The 8,034-nt window shown below is 36.4% G+C and overlaps 1 long non-coding RNA gene across 1 annotated transcript; it reads left to right on the forward strand.

Moving 5' to 3' along the window:
* Window positions 1–995: 995 nt before the first annotated feature.
* LOC101736584 (uncharacterized) lies at window positions 996–2,806 on the forward strand. The gene is made up of 2 exons (XR_209990.4): window positions 996–1,634; window positions 2,486–2,806. It is a non-coding gene; the product is annotated as an uncharacterized LOC101736584 (long non-coding RNA).
* Window positions 2,807–8,034: the final 5,228 nt, after the last annotated feature.

An 8,034-nucleotide genomic window follows, 5' to 3' on the forward strand; every position in this document is an offset into this window, starting at 1 on the left:
AAGAAATGGAGCGAGCAATTTTACGCGACAGATATACTAATGGGCTGCATAATAACGGGCTACCTTTTGTTCAGCTTTAGTGGAAGTTGACAAACCTTCTTTGAAGGTATACAAACTGTGGAAGCAGAAAAAGGCGTGTCATTAATGATTTTCGTATAAGGAAAACTTGGCGTGTTCGGAAAAATAATGATGCAAATCAACGCCGCCCGTAGCTCAGCGGGTAATGAGACTGGGGCTCAAATACACGATGAAACCTATTTTAGGAAGGCTTACTATGTGTATGAACGCTACACTGAAGGAGTAAAATCTATACTAATATTATAAAGCTGAAGAGTTTGTTTGTTTGAACGCGCTAATCTCAGGAACTACTGGTCCGATTTGAAAAATTCTTTCAGTGTTATATAGCCCATTTATTGAGGAAAGCTATAGGCTATATAACGCCACGCTAAGGCCAATACAAGCGGAACACCAAGAAAGAATGTTTCAAAATCAGTGTTTTTTTCCCTTTAGAGAGCTTCCGCTGCGTGCCCTGCAGAAACGATTAAAGTTTCGCTAAAATAATGTATGACAGAATTTTTCCCCTTTAAAAGATTAAAAAAAAAGTCCGCGACAGCATATGTCTATATATGTCAAGGTTAGTTCACTATAACGTTTTTTATGCTGACCAAATTTGTTCTAAAATAAAGCATTATTTGTGAACTATTCCACGCGGACGAAGTCGCGGGCAAAAGCTATCGTATCATAAAATAAAAAAATGCATTTACTAGTTTTCATAATTGTTACGGGTGATGCGTCTTATGAATAAGCACTGACAGGTGCTGTCACCTCGATAATTTCTGCAGCCCCTCTATGATTCATATGAATATGAATGGAGATGAGTTCAGTCTTTGCATCGAGTTCAAGGACCACATGAAACCTTAAGAATCTTGAAACATGACGTGGAAGGCTGAATTCGATTGGGAATATGATTGTTTACGTTTTCAAAAGGTATGTTATTGTTTCGCGGTAGTTTTTTGTTTTGTCCTTGTAGGCAGACGAACAGTAAAACATATAGTGATTACCGTTCCTCATGGACGTCAGTAAAGCCATAGGCAGAACCAAGCCGCTGCCTACCGTTTAATTCTCTCTACAGGTCTCGTTTGAAGAAGGCGTATCATAGCGCTCGGGAAACACCGTGGAGGGTAGCTCATTCCAAAGCCGGATGGTACGTGGCAAAAAAGATCTCTGGAAACGCACTGTGGATGAACACAGTAGCCAGGTGATGCCAGTTCGTGTTGGCCTATAATACACAAATTCACTACTCACAATACATTAACTAGTACATCAGTAATACTAGTTCTTAGAATAATTACTGGTTTCAGCGTTTCCTTTCAAAGTCCTTTCAAGAATCATATTACCGGTTATTCAATTGCTGTACTGAGCCAGATCAATAAAAAAAAAAAAAATTGGCAATCTATTAAAATGACGTCGCGAGACAAACGTCAATTTGCGAGAAGGAAGCGAAGATAGGAGCATCCAATTTTCAATAAGCTCTTAAGCATGAAATATGCCGAATTACAAAAAATAATGAACCTGCCAGGATCTTTTACCGTTCCTTTTTTAGAGAAAAATAAAAATACATACACGTTTCATTTGTAAGAAAAAAAGCTTTATTATAATATAATACAAACCAATAATGAATTGAAGTGGACGTGAATTATTACGCGATGATTTTGTATATTTTAGAAGCCAATAGATAGCACTTTTATGAAAATTAAAAAACTGTATTTTGACTATAAGTAATGCATCACCAAAAAGCAGGGCAAACATAAGATCATCTCATTGTATGCGAAAAATGATTCCGTAGATTTTTTTTATTACGACGATGTATCTATTTTCGGAACTTCCTAACAAAGGCATAATCGCGTCACCTTGCGCCGTACTCACCCTATGTCAGTACCGCCTCATGCGTGAACGGTAGACGTAGACCAATTTAAAAATACACAAGCACGATATCATTGCTTGAATGAGAATTCTGAACATGAAAAGGTCTTTGTACGTATTTCAGCAAATAACCTCATTATTCCCAAATGCTTATACAACATCTGTTGCGATATATTTATTTCAATCACATTTAAATTGAATTAAATTAAAGGCTCATAAAAAAAGAAAGAATGCGGAGACATTGATAGGTTATCCCAAATTAAGACGGCAGTGATGATTAATTAAGTCTTAAGAGTTGTTTATGAAGCAAAAAATATATGGAAATATAATTCACCATTTATTAATAAGCTTTAAGTACATTATATTAATTAAAATTTTAGCAAACGAGAACATTCAAAATCTAGTTAAAATAATTATACCCATTTCAATATTGGGATAAGGAAAAGCGATGATAAAATTAATATTTAGCAAACAAGTAAAATAAATAAAGATACAGCCGGTTTTATTATCGGAAGGATGAAATTTTTAATTAAACCGTTTAATAAAACTCATTGGATTTCAGACCCGCCAACGCCTTTGAAAGGACCCGTAGAATGTTCGAGAAATTCTTATCGACAATCGTATAGCTCAGATATTTGGGGTAAATTTTTGCGGTGTTGTATTTTAAAACGTAATTTAACGATTCTTTCTGAAATGTTTTAGTTTAATTAGATTTATAAAATGTTTTGTTGGGATCAAAATCAACTATGTGCATAGAGACGTACATTGTAACTTATAGCTTATAATTTTGGAGATTTTCTTATGTTCTTTGATTTATTACACATTGTAAACACTACAAACTTGAGATCGGAAATAAAATTTTCATTGCATTGATTCAACGAAAGATGTTTTGCGGCGTAGGATGATTTCATCATGTGATTTAAAAATGCAAATTTTGATGATGACCTGCTCACTAGACTTAAAGTAATAACTGAAGCCTTTACCTTTACCCTGAAGATTAATTAGATCGTGTATGCCGCTACCCAAATTGAGATATAAAATTTCAACTAACATCTTTAATATGCCATACCCTTCAAAATTAGAATATACAACTGATATTCGGCAGAAATAGGAAGGATTGTGGTACATTGAAGCTCATAATTCTTTTATTACCAATAAGATTCTAGGCTAGTGTGAAATGGTACACGACCTTATTCAAAGGTTGTTAAAATTTTACGACAGAAACCAATAAAATGTAACGAAAAAGTTCCCGCTTTCCCATTTTGTATTTTATGATTCTACTAAACTATAATATAATGTTTTATATTCATAGATAATCTATATGTTTCTTTTTTAAACAAATTGTTAGTACTGATAAAGTGGTGAGGAGCTTTTGCGTGATGTGTTGAGAATTTAGGTTATTCACGGTTTTGAGGATTAAGCTCGTTAGTGGATTTTCTTAAACAGAAAATTTATAGAGAAGGAAAGTAAGTAAAGATTACGATTCCCAGCATTGTGGGGAGCAAAACAAGGAGGGGAAGAATGGATGTAGATCGACGATTAAATAATATCAATTTAATGGGATACCTATTCAATATTTCACGACATGCAATGGAATAAAATTAACTGCGAAAACATCTTCTATTTAACCTCATAGTATTTTGCCATATATACGAGTATCTAAGTTTGCGGTTGGGTTGCCCCAAATTTTTCTTTCTTCTCTACTAAGTCACTATTATGATATTATCCACAGGGATGAAGCCTCAATTGCCGCATTAAGATCGTAGTAATCGTTCCAATTTGTGCTACAATGGACACTGATTACTCCTCACCAGGGTCCACAATGGAGAGGATTACTGATTCCAGAATTGTACTTGACGTTTTCTTTTCAGTTCATATTTGTTGTACGAAAATTCTTAATGCCCTATCGTGTCATTCCAGAAAACTTAACAACAGATGTGATTTTATTCGTGGCCGCGTTTTTTGATCTGGGATACAGGCTGCCATATAACAAAACTGTTGTTTGTTTTTGTTTCTGTGTGCAAAGAAACAACGGTCTTATTGTTATCAGTATTTATTCAAATGTCAACGAATAACACATGAGTTGTCAGTGACCGCTTTGGAAACTTTGAAGACTCGAAACATTAGAAAACTAAGCAGATTAGATTTACATGGTGTGGTTAGCTAAGCAAGCTAAGTAAATTGTCCCTTAGAAATAAAGTGACACTCTTCAAAATGTGCATACGCCCCGTCATGACCTATGCAAGTGTAGTGTTTGCTCACGCGGCCCGCACTAACTTAAAACCTCCCTAAGTCATTCAATCCCGTTTTTGCAGGATAGCCGTCGGAGCCCCGTGGTTCGTCAGGAACATCGACCTGCATGATGACCTGGACCTAGAGTCCATCAGTAAGTATCTACAGTCGGCATCAATGCGCCACTTTGATAAAGCGGTACGACACGAGAACCCTCTCATCGTGGCCGCCGATAACTACATAGCCGATCCTGCGGACAGACTGGAAAGTAGTCGACGTCGCCCAAAACACGTCATTTCGAATGCTCCCAATCCACTAATAGTGCTTTTAGGTACCTCAAGCACCGGTCATCGGTCAATTAACCCACAGACACAGCCCACTAATTTTCTCGCCGGGTCTTCTCAGTGTGTCGCGTTTCCAATACGGTGGTAGATTCTGCGAAGCACGACTCTTGCTAGGGTTCGTGTTAGCAATGTCATGAGGTTTGAGCCCCGTGAGCTCACCTACTAGTTAAGGTTACGCTGAAATAGCCTCTCAAGGCTAAGGTAGGAAAAATAAATAAAGAAACTAAGCAATGTAATGTGAAATGAGTAAAACTGTGTTATAATTGTTATAATTGTCACAGTACAATGCCTGGAATATGGCCCTGGCGCCGCGGATGGTACCAATTTAACGCTTCCTGTCCTGCGCGATACGTTGTCTATTTTTATTCGAGGCTTTCAATCGGTTTCTAGAATGAAATTTAAAATTGAACTCTAGACAATTTTAAATTCGACTCTACCTTACGATACATTTTTTAATTCAGTCGTCATACACGATGCAGCTATTAAGTATTTTAGTGCTGAGAACGGAAATGAAGACAGACGAATATAGTGATCCTTAGAATAACAAATAATAATAACAAATCATTAAATTAGAATATTTTCTCTTCAATAAGATCTCAAAATCATACGTTATAATTTATTGACACATGGTAATTTTAATTTTTCCAACTTTCACTTTTTTTATTTGTTATATTATGGATCTGAGAAATTTTAAGAATATTATGTAATATAATATTTAGCACGTCATTCTCTTTATTATCATTGACTTCCACAGCGACAGTAATATCTAGTTAATAATTAGTCAATAATACTGTTATTATAATCTAAAATGAACACTAACACATTGTTATAACGGCATTAAAGATTTTTGAAGAATAAATTAAGTGAATTGGCTTTCCTAATTAAAATAATTGTACGTAATTAGTTTCTTCAAACAATTAAATACACTTACGATTTAATTAAAGGAATGAAATCGTACTGAAAGTTTCATATTAGCCTCGTCTGCAGTGCTCGGTCAAATAAATCAAAGTAATGGTAGTTTACGGTGACTAATCGAAGCAATTCTTGTTTTATAGTTAATGTCAATAAAAGCACAGTCTTCTAACATACAATTCAATTGTTTCGAATTATCGATTTATATTATTAATCGATTTATCAAAAGCTATTTGATAGCGATTTCGTTATCAAATAGTTTTTAATAATTATATATACAGAGTGTTTTAGAATATCAACATCGAATACATCACACAAATGGGATGTGTAGAAAATTCTGGAATTGCACTTCGTTATTCATTAACCTCCTTATTCTTGTATTTCTAATAGGAAACACAGTATGTCATGAAGACAATTATTTATTGGTCTCTTACTACGATTTTTTTTAATCATTTGCCGGTAATTTGGTGCTATTCTAAGTTCCAAAACCATCGGGATCATGTTGTTTGTAAATAATTTTAGCCGCACGAGTTTACAACAATACACTGTGTATGCGTTAGCGAGCGGGATTTTGTTTATCTTCGTCATATTTAGATAGGTACGTTAACGCCCATACATAATTCAGTTTTAGGTTCTCTCTCTCTCTCTCTCTACGGTCAGTCCCTCACTGCTGAGGATCGTGACTCCGTTCGATTCCGTCAACCAGATCCCGTTTTGTAGCTTGGTGGAGTGCGTCGCTGACAGGTATCCCCAGTTCCTCCACTATTTGGTCCGACCATCGTTTGGGACCTCTACCCTTAGGCCTTTTTCCCTCTATTTTACCGGTCACCACAAGGCGTTCCAAATTGCTGGTGTTCCTGCGTGCAACATGACCAAAATACCGCAATATTCTTTGTAGACAGGTTGTGGATAGACGTGGTTCTACTAACCACTTAAATTAGTGCACGCAGCGCGAGCATAACTTTTTATTTTACTTCACTAACCGTCGGCTAGGTGTATGATCTTTTAGCGATTTCGGCCGAACGTGATATGATTTCACGAGTGCCTGACGTGTATTAAATATGGCAAAGGTCAAAAGATACGCCACGCCATCTGGGCGTCGTTAAAATATAAAAGGCAAAGTGTATTAGATAAACCTTAAGTGTTCTTAACATAATGTGTTTAAATGAAATGAATATTCTGAAGAATTATTTTTGGTAATCGGTGTCTGAATAAATCACAAGCTTGTTTTGTTTCTAGGACATAAGGTGATATTGATTGAAAAAATGTGTGGTGTCATGGGACACCGGATAGGAACGAAATTATAAAAATATTAAAAATAAAACCGGAGGTTTCGCAATAACCCACGGTCATTCGGTAACGTGCGAACTTATTGTGGTACACTTCATTCATGGTTGTTTGCATAAGAGTTAGTGTATTGCCCAAACGAACGCTCTGAGATCGTGGTCAATGAATGTTAAAAAAAATGTTATTTTTTGTAAGTTATTACAAAGTTAAGTCGTACACTGTGTGCCTTACTAATTTGTACGTTATTACAAAGTTAAGTCGTACACGGTGTGCATTACTAATAAAAATCTTACGTTACGGACGTTTTTTCCCGGTTAGGGTACCCCTCCGCATCGTCCCATAAGGAACTTCCAAAATATTAGTGGCACTTCAATAGCCCACGAATTTAATAATAAATCGCTCTTACAATTACTAAAACAATCTTGTCGTAAGTTTACCAGGGAAACTCGCGTTTACAATAATAGGAAACACACAAAGCTTACGATTTCATTTTATTTTTGTTTTCCCTCAACCTGTGCTGCGTCGGTTTAAAACGATTTTATTTCAGTAAAACTTGATATAGCTCAGATCGGTTACGGAGCCTCATAAAAGTGTAGATTAGAAAATAGGTTAAGTGCATACAGCATCAACGTTTGAACGTCGGTGTGCATCGTGCATAGAGGAAATTGAATGATGTTCGCCGCGTCGTCTGACAAATATGTGTCAGTCAATTACGCCGTACTGAAACCGGGCAGAGCGGGTAAGTACAGTGCCTGACGATAAATATTGCACATCGGCTTCTGGAAAGAGACGATCGGCTAATTTCGACTTCGTATAGCTTTATCTCTGTCGCACGAAATCTGTTTTGAAATGTAGAACAGCGGTCGAACAATGTATTTCGAATTGATGTGTCAAGATAGGTGACTATTTAATTTTTTTTTGTTTAGGGCCCAGTAATTTAACACCAAGTGGCCCGTTAACTTATTCGCTCATTTAGCGCAAGGGTTGTCAAGTACAACGTTGTCATTACGTTTTAAGCCCAGCCATTAATATTATGGTAGCATAGCTGTCAATGTCACAGTGACCCCGCTAATGGAGTTCCGTTATCGGGGAGCCCTCCAAGCCTTCAGCCATTGTTGTCTTTATTGCCAATATACAGATATACTCGTAAGTACGTCTTTCCGTGATAATGCATATTGTTACTATGCGTATGTGTATTTTTTTTATTGCCGTATTTTCAGACGAGCGTACGGCACACCTGATGGTGAGTGGTTACCGTCGCTCATGGACATCAGCAATGCCAGGGGCAGAGCCAAGCCGCTGCCTATTGTTTAACGTATGTTATGTTATGTTTAAT

Source organism: Bombyx mori, chromosome 9, assembly GCF_030269925.1.
Source record: "Bombyx mori chromosome 9, ASM3026992v2".
Taxonomy (NCBI): Eukaryota; Metazoa; Arthropoda; class Insecta; order Lepidoptera; family Bombycidae; genus Bombyx; species Bombyx mori.